This window comes from Balaenoptera ricei, chromosome 3, assembly GCF_028023285.1.
Source record: "Balaenoptera ricei isolate mBalRic1 chromosome 3, mBalRic1.hap2, whole genome shotgun sequence".
In the NCBI taxonomy this organism is placed as follows: Eukaryota; Metazoa; Chordata; class Mammalia; order Artiodactyla; family Balaenopteridae; genus Balaenoptera; species Balaenoptera ricei.
The window spans coordinates 55,423,845-55,440,766 of NC_082641.1; the positions used below are offsets into that span (position 1 = coordinate 55,423,845).

The window sequence follows — 16,922 nt, forward strand, 5'->3', positions numbered from 1 at the left end:
CGTATCAGCATCACCTAATGTGTAGGAAAACAGACATTTGTCTGATCAGTGAAGGTCCTGAACCTGCCGTCTCCCAGCAATGCCAGGAGACCACCTGTCCTCACCACTTGCTCTCTGGGTGCCACCCCAGAGTCCCACTGCCAGTCCCCTGGGAGCCTGTGGCATTTCCTCCACTGCAGGGCCTTTCCTATTTCTCAGAGTGAGCCCTCAACACAGGACCTTCAGACCTGTCTTCTCAGGAACAACCCTAGCAAAAAAACTTCTTTTCTATAAATATAAGCATGTCATGAAGATACAGACTACATAAACATCAAGGATTACAGTTCAGACCCATAAAGGTTATAGAGAGATCTGCCTTATCCAGCTTTGGAAAGAAATCATGCAGTTCCCTTACAATGCAAGTCCAGACTATTTCTGTTCGGAAGCCTCCTTGGCTCCTGGGAAGTTTATATTCCCTTCACCTGTATTCCTAGACCAGGCTAAGGACCCTGTCTTTTCCTTAAAAAGTTTTTCCTTCTCAGATGCCAAGTTTCTACTCCACATTTCCTTCATGATCTGAGAAGGGTCTCTTGTTTACCCCTTAACAAAAGGAATAGATTCTCATTAATCCTGGACAATAGAATTAGGTAGTTTCCACTCATTCATTCAGCAGATATCTACAGAGCAGTGACAGCTATGTGTCAGTTACTGTAAAAAGTGTTGTGGGCATAAATCAGACAAGGATTCAGCTTTCCAGGCATAGGCAAGACCACAGACAAGCTATATTAATAAATATGTGACAGAGACTGCTAGGCTTTCGCCCAAATTCCTCTTCTTATTCCTGCATACACAGCTAGATACACTTCCCAACTTCCTCTACTATTAGGTGTGGCCATGTGCCTGAGTCCTGCTCAATAAAAAGTAGATGGAAATAAAATACACCATTTCCAGTGCTGCACCTGTGAGATCCTACATGCTCTTTCCTCCTGGCTGGTTGGAATGGCAAGATCACAAAACCCTAGAAGTCAAGTGTTAAAGATGGCAGAGCCTCAGACAGCCTGAGTTTCTGGTTGCTCACTTGGAGGAAAGCTGCCCCCATGGCCTATTCATGTTCAGGACTGGTACAAAAGCAAGGCTTAAACTTCTACTGTATGCGCCCATCGCATGATGGGGTCTATTTACAACAGCTGCCAGGTTGCTCTAACATAAATGTTGGAATGATTTCTAGAAATGGAAAAATACAGAGTGTATACTAAGGTAGAATAAGCTGAAAAATTGTTATTATAATGTGATATCACTTTTTAAAAGATTATGTATAAAAATATATGAGAATTCTCTAGAAGTATATACAGCAAAGTATAGGTGTTTATCTTTGGATGGTGGTGGTATAGGATGGCTTATCTACATTTCCTAATATGAAATATGATTTTATAATGAAAAAAGTAAAAGCTATGTTTAACATTAAGAAGTAAAGTATGCCTTCAGATGGAAATACAAAGGCTTAGCCTCTCAAGGTGGGCAAAGATCTCCTGAGGGAAATTAGGAAAGGCTTCTCAAAATAGGCATTTTTAATGACCTCTCTGACACAGAAAATCTATAAATTAGCTACAGCCTGAGAAATAGAATAGTTCAATTATACAACACACATGATTCCCAGCCTTCACACACTGAGGCCTTGTCGATGGAGATCAGTTCACCAGAAAGGATGGAAGAGACAAATTCTTTGCCTTTACGAACTGTTAAGAAACTAGTCTCAGTGGTTGTTTGGGTGGGGGATACGGATGGGGAGAAAGGAAAATACTGAAAGGATTAGGGGAAGGAAAAAGTATTAGCATACTTACCTTTCATGCTTTTGTATCTTATGGATATTTTGAGATACACATTTATTACTTATTCTAAAAATATTTTTAAACTTTCTTCCTTATGAACTTTGTACTCTATGTGTTTATTACCTATTTATTATGTTTTTTTATTTACTTATATTTTTAACATCTTTATTGCAGTATAATTGCTTTCAAATGGTGTGTTAGTTTCTGCTTTATAGCAAAGTGAGTCAGCTATACATATACATATATCCCCATATCTACTCCCTCTTGCATCTCCCTCCCATCCTCCCTATGCCACCCCTCTAGGTGGTCACAAAGCACCGAGCTGATCTCCCTGTGCTATGTGGCTGCTTCCCACCGGCCATCCATTCTACATTTGGTAGTGTAGTGTATATATGTCCATGCCACTCTCTCACTTTGTCACAGCTTAACCTTCCCCCTCCCCGTGTCGTCAAGTCCATTCTCTAGTAGGTCTGTGTCTTTATTCCTGTCCTGCCCCTAGGTTCTTCAGAACCATTCTATTTTTTTTTACATTCCTTGTATATGTGTTAGCATACAGTATTTGTTTTTCTCTTTCCGACTTACTTCACTCTTTATGACAGTCTCTAGGTCCATCCACCTCATTACAAATAACTCAATTTCGTCTCTTTTTATGGCTGAGTAATATTCCATTGGATATATGTGCCATATCTTCATTATCCATTCATCTGTCAAGGGACGCTCAGGTTGCTTCCATGTCCTGGCTATTGTTAATAGAGCTGCAATGAACATTGTGGTACATGACTCTTTTTGAATTGTGGTTCTCTCAGGGTACATGCCCAGCAGTGGGATTGCTGGGTCGTATGGTAGTTCTATTTTTAGTTTTTTAAGGAACCTCCACACTGTTCTCCACAGTGGCTGTATCAATTTACATGCCCACCAAGAGTGCAAGAGGGTTCCAATTTCTCCACACCCTCTCCAGCATTTATTGTTTGTAGATTTGTTGATGACGGCCATTCTGACCGGTGTGAGGTAATACTTCATTGTAGTTTTGATTTGCAGTTCTCTAATGATTAGTGATGTTGAACATCCTTTCATGTGTTTGTTGGCGATCTGTATATCTTCTTTGGAGAAATGGCTATTTAGGTCTTCCACCCATTTTTGGATTGGGTTGTTTGTTTTTTGATATTGAGCTGCATGAGCTGCTTGTCAATTTTGAAGATTAATCCTTTGTCAGTTGCTTCATTTGCAAATATTTTCTCCATTCTGAGGGTTGTCTTTTGGTCTTGTTTATGGTTTCCTTTGCTGTGCAAAAGCTTTTAAGTTTCATTAGGTCCCATTTGTTTATATTTGTCTTTATTTCCATTTCTCTAGTAGGTGGGTCAAAAAGGATCTTGCTGTGATTTATGTCATAGAGTGTTCTGCCTATGTTTTCCTCTAAGAGTTTGATAGTGTCTGGCCTTACATTTAGGTCTTTAATCCATTTTGAGTTTATTTTTGTGTATGGTGTTAGGGAGTGTTCTAACTTCATTCTTTTACATGTAGCTGTCCAGTTTTCCCAGCACCACTTACTGCAGAAGCTGTCTTTTCTTCATTGTATATTCTTGCCTCCTTTGTCAAAGATAAGGTGACCATATGTGCATGGGTTTATCTCTGGGCTTTCTATCCTGTTCCATTGATCTATATTTCTGTTTTTGTGCCAGTACCATACTGTCTTGATTACTGTAGCTTTGTAGTATAGTCTGAAGTCTGGGAGTCTGATTCCTCCAGCTCCGTTTTTCTTTCTCAAGATTGCTTTGGCTATTCAGGGTCTTTTGTGTTTCCATACAAATTGTGAAATGTTTTGTTCTAGTTCTGTGGAAAATGCCATGGGATTGCATTGAATCTGTAGATTGCTTTGGGTAGTATAGTCATTTTCACAATGTTGATTCTTCCAATCCAAGAACATGGTATATCTCTCCATCTGTTGGTATCATCTTTAATTTCTTTCATCAGTGTCTTATAGTTTTCTGCATACAGGTATTTTGTCTCCTTAGTTAGGTTTATTCCTAGATATTTTATTCTTTTTGTTGCAATGGTAAATATTTGCCTTATGTATTGAGGCGCTCCTATGTTCGGTGCATAAATATTTACAGTTGTTATATCTTCTTCTTGGATTGATCCCTTGATCATTATGTAGTGTCCTTCTTTGTCTCTTGTAATAGTCTTTATTTTAAAGTCTATTCTGTCTGATATAAGAATTGCTACTCCATCTTTCTTTTGATTTCCATTTGCATGGAATATCTTTTTCCATCCCCTCATTTTCAGTCTGCATGTGTCCCTAGGTCTGAAATGGGCCTCTTGTAGACAGCATATATACGGGTCTTGTTTTTGTATCCATTCAGCCAGTCTATGTCTTTTGGTTGGAGCATTTAATCCATTTACATTTAAGGTAGTTATCAATATGTATGTTCCTATTACCATTTTCTTAATTGTTTTGGGTTTGTTATTGTAGGTCTTTTCCTTCTCTTGTGTTTCCTGCCTAGAGAAGTTCCTTTAGCATTTGTTGTAAAGCTGGTTTGGTGGTGCTGAATTCTTTTAGCTTTTGCTTGTCTGTAAAGCTTTTAATTTCTCCGTTGAATCTGAATGAGATCCTTGCTGGGTAAAGTAATCTTGGTTGTAGGTTTTTCCCTTTCACCATTTTAAATATGTCCTGCCACTCCCTTCTGGCTTGCAGAGTTTCTGCTGAAAGATCAGCTGTTAACCTTATGGGGATTCCCTTGTATGTTATTTGGTTTTTTTCCCTTGCTGCTTTTAATATTTTTTCTTTGTATTTAATTTTTGATACTTTGATTAATATGTGTCTTGGAGTGTTTCTCCTTGGATTTATCCTGTATGGGAGTCTCTGTGCTTCCTGGACTTGATTGACTATTTCCTTTCCCATCTTAGGGAAGTTTTCAACTATAATCTCTTCAAATATTTTCTCGGCCCCTTTTTTTTTCTCTTTTTCTTCTGGGATCCCTATAATTCGAATGTTGGTGCGTTTAATGTTTTCCCAGAGGTCTCTGAGACTGTCCTCCATTCTTTTCATTCTTTTTTCTTTATTCGGCTCTGCGGCAGTTATTTCCATTATTTTATCTTCCAGGTCACTTATCTGTTCTTCTGCCTCAGTTATCCTGCTATTGATTCCTTCTAGAGAATTTTTCATTTCATTTATTGTGTTGTTCATCATTGTTTGTTTGCTCTTTAGTTCTTCTAGGTCCTTGTTAAACGTTTCCTGTATTTTCTTCATTCTATTTCCAAGATTTTGGATCATCTTTACTATCATTACTCTGAATTCTTTTCCTGGTAGACTGCCTATTTCCTCTTCATTTGTTTGGTCTGGTGGGTTTTTACCTTGCTCCTTCATCTGCTGCGTATTTCTCTGTCCTCTCATTTTCCTTAACTTACTGTGTTTAGGGTCTCCTTTTCGCAGGCTTCAGGCTCGTAGTTCCCGTTGTTTTTGCTGTCTGCCCCCAGTGGGTAAGGTTGGTTCAGTGGGTTGTGTAGGGTTCCTGGTGTAGGGGACTGGTGGCTGTGTTCTGGTGGATGAGCCTGGATCTTGTCTTTCTGGTGGGCAGGACCACATCCAGTGGTGTGTTTTGGGGTGTCTGTGACCTTATTATGATTTTAGGCAGCCTCTCTGCTAATGGGTGGGGTTGTGTTCCTTTCTTGCTAGTTGTTTGGCATAGGGTGTCCAGCACTGTAGCTTGCTGGTTGTTGAGTGGAGCTGGGTCTTGATGTTGAGATGGAGATCTCTGGGAGAGCTTTCACCGTTTGATATTACCTGGAGCCAGGAGGTCTCTGGTGGACCACCGTCCTTAACTCGGCTGTCCCACCTCAGAGGCTCAGCCCTGACACCTGTCAGCCACACGGCTCAGAAGAAAAGGGAGAAAAGAAAGAAAGGAAGAAAGGAAGGAAGGAAGGAAGGAAGGGAGGGAGGGAGGGAGGGAGGAAGAAAGAAAGAAAGAAAGAAAGAAAGAAAGAAAGAAAGAAAGAAAGAAAGAAAGAAAGAAAGAAAGAAAGAAAAGAAAAAAGTTATTAAAGTAAAAAGAATTAAAAAGTAATGAAAAGAAAGAAAGAAGAGAGCAACCAAACCAAAAAACAAATCCACCAATGATAACAAGCGCTAAAAACTATACTAAAAAAAAAAAACGGACAGACAGAACCCTAGGACAAATGGTAAAAGCAAAGCTATACAGACAAAATCACACAAAGAAGCATACACATACACACTCACAAAAAGAGAAATAGAAAAATATATATATATCATTTGGGAAGTCTGAGGTCTTCTGCCAGCATTCAGTAGGTGTTCTGTAGGAGTTGTTCCACATGTAGATGTATTTCTGATGTATTTGTGGGGAGGAAGGTGATCTTCACATCTTACTCCTCTGCCATCTTGAAGGTCTCTCACTATTACCTATTTTTTAAATTCTAAGTTCTATGACCTTTTGTAAATGTTAAGTCAGAGATTCTCTTTGAATTCATTAAGAGCAAAGACAGATGCTGAGCAAATAGACCATGTCATGATTTCCCAGTAGAATCCCACAAAACCATAGATCCAATTGGTCACTGCAGCAAAGTTTCCCCTTTATGTATGGGAAGAACCTAAATATGTTCTTCCCTCACACTGGAGAGAAGGGCTGCCAGGGAAGGGTCATCTCTGCTCTCCCCCACAGTCTTCAGAAGTGCTTAAGAGAAAGACTTTGGTGTCCAATGAGAATCAGAAACCTTGCAAAACAGGGTGTGCAAGACACCCAACCACTGTTCTTTTGCCATGAAGACTTTAAGGAGTAAAGGTGACTCAAGAAAGGAGCAGCAGGCCACCAGCTCTCCAGACTGGGGAAGACTGTTGCGGGGTTGAGGTCCCCACAGAATAAACTCTGACATGGAGATTTGTCCGTAGGCGGCTTACTGGATAGGGCTCTTGGGAACACCACCAGTGAGGGAGTAAAGCAAGCAGAATTAGGCAGAAGGATGAGTTGAGCTGTGATACGGTCACAACAAGGGTGTCAGTGGATCCCACAGGGCACTCCAGAGCGGGGATGGCCCTTCAGAGTTGTCCCAGCTGGAGCTAAGCCTTTATATGGCCTCTCGTCTTGGGCAAGCAGCTCTCTTCAGTCAGTTTTCTGGGAGGGGCTTGGTTATGAGACATCAGCAGGCGATACTCCCAAAAGCTGGGGGACAAGTGTCTAGGCTTGGGGGACACACTATAGCATCCACTAAAGAGCCATAGGAGGATGTCAGTTCTCATCAGTCTATATCCTATTGTTGAGATCACATCAAAATCTGCTCCTATCATTCCTCTTCAAAATTCCTCAACAGTTTCCCATCACCCATGGGACAAATAGATCTTCCTAAGTAAGCCTATGGGGATCTTCTTGGGCCTAGAGGACAAACCCCTTGTGCCATTTTCCCTATAGAAACTAGGCTCCAGCCACATGGGGTTACTCACCAGTCCCAGAAACTACCATCCTCTTTCATGGCACTGAGCTTTTGTACATGCTGTTCTTTCTGCTAGAATGCTGTCTCCACTCTTATCTTCCTAGAAAATCCCTAATCATCCCTCATTCCTCAGAGTCATTTCCACTGAGAAACTTCCTCAGCTCCCCTGGGCAACTCACACTGGCTTTACTCCAAGTTCCCACACAATATGTTCATCTACATCAGCCCCTGTAAGACAGACTAGTTCTGTACATCTGTATTCCCACTAGACTGGAGGCTTCTTGAAAACAGAACCAGGTCTGCCTTCTTTGTACCCCATACACAGGCAGCACTGGATTAAATGTTTGCTTAATGAATAAATAATTCAATGTGGAAGAATTGGTATTGGCAGTGTTAGCTCCATCACGGAACAGCAGATGAATTCTGACAAATTGATCAGAAGGGAAACAGGAAGTAAGGATGTGGGGAGAGGCAAGGTATCTGTAGCCAGCTATGTGCCAGAAACATCTGGCTTTTGTATCATCTTTGGTTCTTGATATCTATTGTCCAAATTCAGCTTAACAGAATGGAGAGTATATTAGGGGCTCAAGTGGACAGCAAAATCGCTTTTAGGGTACAGTAACCGGAAACTCTCCCAAGGATAACTTCAAGGAAGGAGTATTGGGCTGCAAGATCCCTGGCTGAGGCTATAAACTAAACGATATGGTGGATCTCAGGAAGCATTTCCCTCTCTGTATATTCTCCTGCAGAATCTCTGCCACGACAAGAAGAGCACCGCACATGAATAACATGGTGTTCAACTTTTCTGCATGGTGCTAATCGACAAAGGTGTTAATGAGAGGGTGGACAATGGGGCTGTATGAGCTGAGAGTGTTTAGGCCAAAGAGGAAGATGGTCCCAAGTAACAGATAGAAGGGGAAAAGGGACGTAGGTTATTCTGGAGCTCCTTGCAAAGGAAAATGGAAGTGAAGGCTCTCATCTTTCTTGGCCTCTCATTTCATATCCATCCTTATTTCATATTTCCATCCTCATGAGAAATACAACTAGCCCAAACCATGATGAAAAGTGGTATCTTAGTCATATCTTCAAGCAAGTAACTTATTTTCAGAACCCCCCAATGCAAACATAATACACTGTATCATGAAGCAAAATTATCTAAGTTCATTGTAAACAGGCATCAAACCAAGTTTGTCTTCAATCAAAATGAATTTTAGGTCTGTCTTTATTTTCAGATCTTACTGTCTCATAACAAAACCAGAGACCTGTCTTTTGAGGAGAAAAAAAATATTCTATTTCCTCAGAAAATGCCAAGGATCCACAAATTTTAATCTGCTCCAGCTGGAGTGGAGGCTGGGGGCTTATTTAAGCTCACAAAGTATACCTTCTCGGGTTTCCTCCTGCTGATAAACCAAAGATCCTCCTCCATCAAGGTTTAGGTAGCTGTTTCCAGTATCCAAAGGAAGATTGCCCAGCCAAGCAATTGCTCCACCCATCTGAAAGCCTGCTTAGGATTCCATTTGAATGTAGGAGTTGACCTCTAAATATAACCCTGAAAGCAGCCTCTGCCATCATCCCTACACTTGTGGCTTCTCTCCTTCCAAAGTAATAAAATGAGATGGATGGGTCTCCAGGCTTTTTCCCTGAAAGAGCAGCTTGGGGTAATGAGACACAGGAGAACAACCCTCGGCTGCTACTCCCCAACCTTCTCTTTAGGGTGGGAAGAGGGGTGACAACAATAGTCCTCCACTCAGGAGATGCTGCCAAGCCCCATCCTCCCAGTCCCCACTGGGTCCCTCCCAAAGCAGATAGTCCCTCAGCTGAGCCCACTATCCCAGGACATCCATTAAACTCAGGAAAATCCTTAGAGGTGTGCCTTCTCCACCTCCTCTATCCAGGTTTACTGCTGTAAAATTCAGAACCTCAACATATCCTGTTCCTAACTGTGATCATTCTTGTCTCACCAGATGATATTCCACTAACCAACCAATATTTGTTCACTGTCAATCACATTCACTAACCCTGAGATTCTTGACAGCAGTGCTGTGTCTTCCTCATCCATGGACCTTCATCATCTTCCACAGTGCCAGGCACAGTGCAGATGCCCAGTAAATGCTGGATCGATGGAGGGATGGAGGGAAGGATGGAGGGATGGAGGGAAGGATGGAGGGATGAAGGGATGGAGGGATGAGGAATTGTCTCAGTGTTGTACTTGGTAGACAGAAGGACAGATGATAGAAATTGCAGCTTGAGAAGCTTGACTATAGCTGTGCCCTGCAACTCAAGGCACGATCATGGAACCCACACCAAGCTCTGGGGGCTCCAGACCAGAGTATGAAGGTGCAATGTCTCCTGCCTGCTGAGTCACCTGCCCAAAACTAAATCCAGCTGGGGGTGGAGGTGGGCCCTTCCATAGCAGGCCCAGGAGGAAATGGAGCTCGGATAACCCATGGAACACAGTGGCCCTCACTAACACACCCAAGACAGGCTTTCCTTTTCTCTGAGTGCTGCTCACCTCTGTGAGCAGAGGAGTGGAGGCATAGTCTTTCCCTGGCCCCTGAGCTAATGAGGGAGGCTGGGTGGGGCACTGCAACTGCAGCCCTTGCTGCCACACTGACCATTCATCCCAGATGTGACTGAGGAGGCCTGGAGCCTGTGCATCTGTCCAGACAGCCATGTCTACACGTGTGCGGTTGAGCTATTATCCCCCTGGATAAAGCCTAAGAGGCCACGGGCCTTTGAATGGAAGGTAGTAGGGTTTGTGGAAATGCCATTTCACTGGCCCTGCTTTATTTCTTTCCACGCAGAACCTTGCTATCAAGTAGAAACAACTGAGCTACTCAGGCTGTAGGCATACAGACAGGTTTCCTCTGACCAGGAAAGGAGAGGCACCAGCACCACAGTAACTGAGGGGTAGAGGATGGAACTGAGCAAAAGAAAAGCCAGGCTGGAGTCAGATTATACTTCCCTGTGGTTAGAGTTTGGGCTCTGCTAAGACCCAGCTTCTGAGAGACAAGGGCCACCATTTTCCCTTCACCCACCCTGGACCACTCTCCCCAGAGAGCCCCCCAGGATACAGGAAACCAGGTGGCCCTGCCCATCTAATAGAGAGCACCTCCCTTCTGCTGTGGACTTTCATCCTGGCTCCTACTTGATGAAATGAACAGTTCAGAATCGGTTGGAAACAAAGAACCTGGCTTTATGGAGGCTGAACGTGAGGCTTCCTGACAACACCAACCACTCGTTTGGCTTCACTGACTAATTTCAACTAAACCCAAAGCTAGAGGTTTTGGTCCTTTCATTTTTTAGTCTTTTAATTGGCAATGAGATATAGAAGTACATTTCTATCATATAGAATACTCTTCAACTAGACTTATTGTGGTGATCATTTCACAATTTATACAAATATGTGGTACCCCTGAAACTAATATAATGTAATATGTCAATATGTTACCTCAATTTTTAAAAAAAGAAGAAAACTCTATCCCAGTTACACAGTAGATGGAAACTGTTTCCACAACAGCTGAGGTAAAGGAGAGCAGGGTGGTAACATTTTTTGAGTAAACCCTAGGTACCTGCCATAAGGTACTTCATTTGTCTTAATTTCCCTTGATCTTCTCAACAACCTCATGAGGTAAGTGTTACTATCTTCAATTTATGAGGAAATCAAAGTTCAGAGAAGTTGATCGACATGCCTATAACAAACAAGAGGAGAATCCATGTCCTTTCTGCTGCACCTATGGTTTTTAGCCCTGGTGGCAGAGTAGAATCACCTGGAGAAGATTTAAAGACCATGGGCACCCAAGTCCCATCCCCAGAGAGCCTGACTTAATTGGCCAGAAGTAGGTCTCCGATTTTTTTGGTAAGAGGATCAGTGGGCTACACCATGTTGAAGTGGAGGGCACGTGAATCTCAAAAAAAATGCCTTATAGTTTTCATCTCATCTTTACCCCCATGCTAAGTCACCTACCATGTGACTCTAGCTCAGCTATGTAAGCAATTCCAGTAAGTCTTAGCTAGGGTGGAAAATCAGTGTGACAGCTGAACATTTTTTAGCTCATAAATGCTTTTAGCCTATCTACAAAGTCATACCACATCTCCTAGGTAACTGGGACTATTTTCCTTAAATTGGGAAATACTGAGCAAGGTGGATGACAACACTTGTGTGGAGACTTACACATCCTGTAACTGGTAACTGATTTGTGGTGGGATTGGAAGTAACTTACTTTTGTGATTCAGCAGGCTTCCCCAGCCATAGAAGCAGGAGGAAAGGTGAACACTGAGCTGTCTTCCAGGGAAAATTTGGAGGCATGAACAAATTATCCCATGTTTATGAAGCACCCTGGGCTCCTTGAGTAATAGCTAAGTGTCAGGGCCTGGTGTTATTGGTTTTCACACAAGTCCCAAGAATAATTGCTCCTCTCAACCTCACTCCCCAACCCACAAGCTCTGTGCCCAGCTAAGTCCCTCTGCATGTGCCCTAGCAGAGGGCAAAGCAAGGGCTTGAGTTTGCCCTGTGAGGAGGCAAGTAAGCGTGCATCCTATCGGCAACTTTTCCCCTCATAACAGACACCTCTGAGCTGGAATTCAACTGCTGTGAATTCCCTAGTGTTTGTTTAACACAGGCCAAGGAACCAGATCAACAAATGGTGCTGTAGTCAGGGAGAGGCTGTTCTTACTGGGAAGATTCCTTTGATGAAACACCAATCATTTTCAAATAATTAAATAATTAATCCAGGCCCCAAGTTAACAAGTGGGAAGGGTCTCCAACCCTTCTGCAACCTTTGCCCCTTTAGTGCCATTTTCCCCTTGACCTTCTGTTTCAGCACAAAACCAGTTACTTTTCATAAGCAAAGTCAATCTCTTCTTGAAATGACGCTTCCTGAACAGAGAACATAATCAGCTTCTGACAACCAAGGCAGCCTGACCTCATTGAAGGCTGCTGCTCTGTCGGGGAAGCCATTGTTGAATGTGTTTGAATTTGACAGTCTATAATTTTAAGTTCAGATTCAGATGGTGTATGTATTTGTTATTGTTTCATTTATAGAACTTAAGAATGTTAAGGTGGCAGGGCAGCTTAGAGATCTAGTCCATGTCTCTCATTTTAAGAGGAAACTAAAATCCAGAAAAACGAAGTGACCAGCCTGAGGTCAGCCCAAGTGCCCAGAACTCTGCCCTCGGCCCTCCTCTGTTCTTTATCCCACATTCTGTCTTTAGAAAACTCCACAAGTTCCATGAGTTTAAATGCCACCACCTATTCATAACTCTCAGCCCAGACCTCCCCACAGAACTGTTACTTTTCTACCCCAGGCCTCTCCCCATCCTCTCCCCCTGCCCCAAGGCTTCTCCTCGACATATTGCACCACTCTTCCAGAGTTGCTCAGGTCCAAAATCTTGCCATCATCCTTCAGTTCTCCATTTTTTACACACCCTATATCTAAGTCAGCATTCATCCTAAATGGAGGTACTAGGTCCATATCCAAAAATAAATCACTAATTCAACTCTTTTCCATAATCGCCACCAATACAACCCTGGTTTACACTGTAGTCAGCTCCTGCCTATTTTATTTCAATAGTTCTGAACTGGTCTCCCTCTTTCCACTCTTTCTCTTTCCAGTAGATGTGCCACGTAGTAATCAAAATAATCTTTCTAATAATGCATAAACGTGCATCATCTCACAACCTTACTTACACTTAAAATGAAACCTAAACTCTTACCCTACTTTCGTGGCCCTAGACAGTCTAACCCTGCCAACCCATACCCCCCATCTCCCTTTTCACTCAATCTGGTCACACCGCTCGTCTTTGTTCCTTGAACAGATTATTCTCATTCCTGGCTCTGTCTCTACACGGTAATTCCTTCTGCTCTGATTGCTCTCCTCACAGATCTTTGCATGGCTACCACTTTCTCATCCCTTGAGTCTTGGCTCAGAAGACCAATCACCAGCTAGAGCAGCCCCCAGGCACTGTCTGTCACATTCCCATCTTCTGCATAGCATTTACCCAGGGCTGAAACTATTTTACTCCTTTGTTTGCATTCTTACCATCTATCACCCTTATGGAATATAAACACCTAGAGAGCAGATTTTCTTGGTCACCACCATATCTCCCACTCTTGAAAAACTGCCAGACTCGGAACAGGCACTCAATAAATACACACTGATTGACTGATACTAAGAAATAGCAATAGAACCAGAAGTAGAATCTCTGCTTTTCAGTTCCCATTTCAGTGGTGTTTCAATCCTGCTTTTTGGTTTACTAGAAACAAAAGATCCACTCAAGCTAGTTCAAATGAAGGGAATTTTGAGGAGGATACATATGAGTGACAAAGTGTAATGTCTCTGCAATCCGAGAACAGGAGCCATAGTAGAACCCCACAGAAACCAAAGCTGAAGGGGGGCTCTGAATTCAAAATGGCTCTGAAGGGCTCCCTCCAGGGGGTCTTCCTTTTGGTCCACCATTGCCACTATTAACATATACTCTGTGTATCTGCTTCTTCCTTTCCTGTTCCAACTGGCCTTTATTCATTCCCTCAGCAAATACTTATTGAGGGCCAACATGCGCTAAGCCATGCTAACACTGCTTGCTTACTATTTTTGCTTCTCCTTTATTTCATCTACACAGGGCTTTGATTTTCCATGCCCCTATCAGCCTTGCTCATGACTTTTTGGTTCAGTTCCGTCTGTTAGCAGTACAATTCTTCCTAGGTTTTAGTTGATATTCCCAAGACAAAATCTAACCAAACCAGTTCATCTTTTGGAGCTGGATCAAACATTATATATCACTAAACAGCTTATGAACCGGCAGCCTTTAGATCGGGGCTCAACTCTGGTCAAACCAGCTGTGTTCATGTGTGTTGTCTGGCAAGGGCTCTCTGGGTGTAGCAGCTTCTGAAAGGAGAGACGGTAGGGCAGATATGATCATATCTCCAGGATAAACTTTAATCAGTGAGGGTGCATTTAGGCAGTGAGAAGAGACACATTTAGACATGTCAATTAGACCATTACTACGTCATGTTTGCCTAAGTCAATGGGCAATTTGGCGTCACTCACAGCTTCACAGCAGAAAAGTGATAGCGTCTGAGCTTTGCTTTGGTAAAATTAACTTTTCAGAAATGTATGGGATAGATTGTAAAAAAGAAAAAAAATTGATATAAGAGGAAAAATTAGGAGCCAGCTGCAATATATTGAAGCACGAAATCATGATAATCCGAGTTAGTGCATGAGCAGTGCAAAGGGACAGTGGTATAGCTGAGAGAGACACCAAGTGGCAGGAATTGGAATGTGGCATCAATTCCACAAAATTTGAGTGCCTACTGTATATACAGGGTCCCTTATTGAGGCCCTATATGTGTAAAGCACTGCACGAAAGGTGTCACAGACATAATCACATTTAAGCCGCGAAAAAACCTATAATGAGATGTATATAATTCTGTAAACATTATATAGATGGGGAAACTTTAGGCCAGAGAACTAAATAACTTCCTCAAGATCACATAACCAGAAAGTGGCCAAGGAAAGGAATGCTGTGGAAAGATGGAAGAATCCTAGGAGCAATGGGAAGAGGTCAATAGTATATCCACAAGATGGCCTGAGACTGGAGAATGCGCTGGGCCAGGAAGGGAGGATAACATGGGAGGAGATGGCAGGAAGCCTTGCATTTCTAACTGGGATGAAGAGAGGGATGGCAACATGGCTTGAAGGATGGAGCCAGGCTTTACACTGGGCCTTGAAACCTGACCCTGTCTTGAGCAAATGCCTTCCCCCTTGAGATTCAATATCTTCTCCTGTAAAACAGGGATAATAGTATCCAAAACCTTGCAGGTCTGGGTAGGGATTAGTGATCACATAAGGTAAGGTCTCAATAAAAAGTATCATTTCTGGGGTAAATAATTCTATTGCTATTACTGATAGATTAGTCAGGGGCCACATATAAACCTCAGAAGAGATAACTAGTCAGAATTCTGTTGTTGAAGAGGTTGCAGGCCCCATGTTTCAGTTTAAATATTGCTCTGATGATGTGGACTACAAGGCATTGGGCTCATCTTTTCTTAAGAGCTGATGCATATGGCTGACTGGTAAGACAGGTCTAACTGTCAATATCAAATAATCTCATCATTTGAGTTAAACAGTCTGGACAGACGGGAGAAGGTAATTCTGTCCCCCACACCCTGCACACCCTAGAAATGTGTGCGCAGAGCTGGAGTGCTGCCAGCAGAACGAAGCCTGCTCTAGAGGGGGATACACAGGTACAAAGCTACTCTCATCAGTAGCAGGTGATGAAAACTCCACTAAGTTACTGAGAACATCTTAAAACCCAGAATCCAGGCTTTAAATATTAATTTGACTTCAGTAAGAAAGAGCTAGTTTTTAATCCATTAGCTGAAAAGCACTTCAGCTCCTACTTGTTATTTTTAAGCCATAATGTTTTTTTAAAGAGCCTAGATCTGCTCCCCACAAGGGAGAGAACCGGCATGAGCAAACCCCAGCAGTCTTTGTCCTTTCCCGGTGTGGGAGCAGAGGAGCAGTCAGCTAGCATTCCACTTGTGCCTTCCCCAGGCCACCAAGCCTGAAGCCTTCCTAAGGATGTGATCAGCCCCAAGTCAAGATCAAACTGACTCCACGATGCAAGGTGGAAAAGTCCCATTAGCCAAACCACTGGGCAGAGTTTCAAGAAACAGCCATCTATTTCTGATTCTTTTCTATATTGGAAACATACAAAATATAGAGCTACCCAGCCCCCAGGCCACCTGAAACCCATAGGTTCTACTGCCGTCTGATGCCATCCTACCCTACGTGCACAATGCCGGATAAGGGGCAACAAATAGTTTGGTGCCCCAATTCTAGAACTTTTCTCCCTCACTTTTAGAGCAGAATCCATCTGAGTGAGAATGATTACCTTTTCACTAGATGTTAGTTTCATTCTCATCAAGGCTTGGGAAAGAATCAGGGGAAGAGTCTTCTCAGAAAAGGAGTCTGAAGGAAGAAGCTGGCAGGATTCCGACAAACATAGGTGTTAAAAAAAAGAAAATCTGACAACATGAATCTGTTCACTAGGCTGAAAGAAAATATATTGTATATTTAAGGCAGAGAAGCAACGTTGCATAACTTGAAGGAGAGGGGGGCATTCACTTTATAATCTATGTGAATAGTGCCCCCTGGAGTTGTGCAGTGCACAACGTGTGAAACCAAACTTAGACAACCCTGACTCAGGGTATCTAAGTCAGAAAAATGCCTATAATAATTTCCACAAAGGTGTAGCAGCTTCGGGCTATTAAAAATTTAAGTTGTTGTAGATTATTCTGTAGAAAATTCTTAAGGCACACAGTAAAACCCAAACTTCCCAAACAGTCATACTCTAACCAGTGGGGACCTGGTTATAATCATCTAGACCATTCCCTCATTGTGCAGATGAGGCAATTGAAGGCCAGAGATATAATATGTCTTGCCCAAGGTCAACAAGCCTATGCTAAAAAGGTGAAAGAGTTTCTCTGCTTCCTATAGACAGCCGAAATAGGTCGCTTTGCGGTGAATGGTATTCAGCCCACCCAGACCCCAAATGGAGTCTTATTCATCATTATCATTTCATATTTTTTGAGCACCTTCTAAATGCTGAGCCTTGAGAATACACAAAAAGTTCCTCCCAAGATTCCCAAACCATGGGGCGATAGTAGGGCAG

The 16,922-nt window shown here is 42.5% G+C and overlaps 1 long non-coding RNA gene across 3 annotated transcripts in view; it reads right to left on the reverse strand.

Moving 5' to 3' along the window:
* LOC132363646 (uncharacterized) overlaps positions 1-16,922 on the reverse strand; it is a 532,506-nt gene that overhangs the window by 267,958 nt on the left and 247,626 nt on the right. The gene's annotated exons all lie outside the window — the stretch shown is intronic.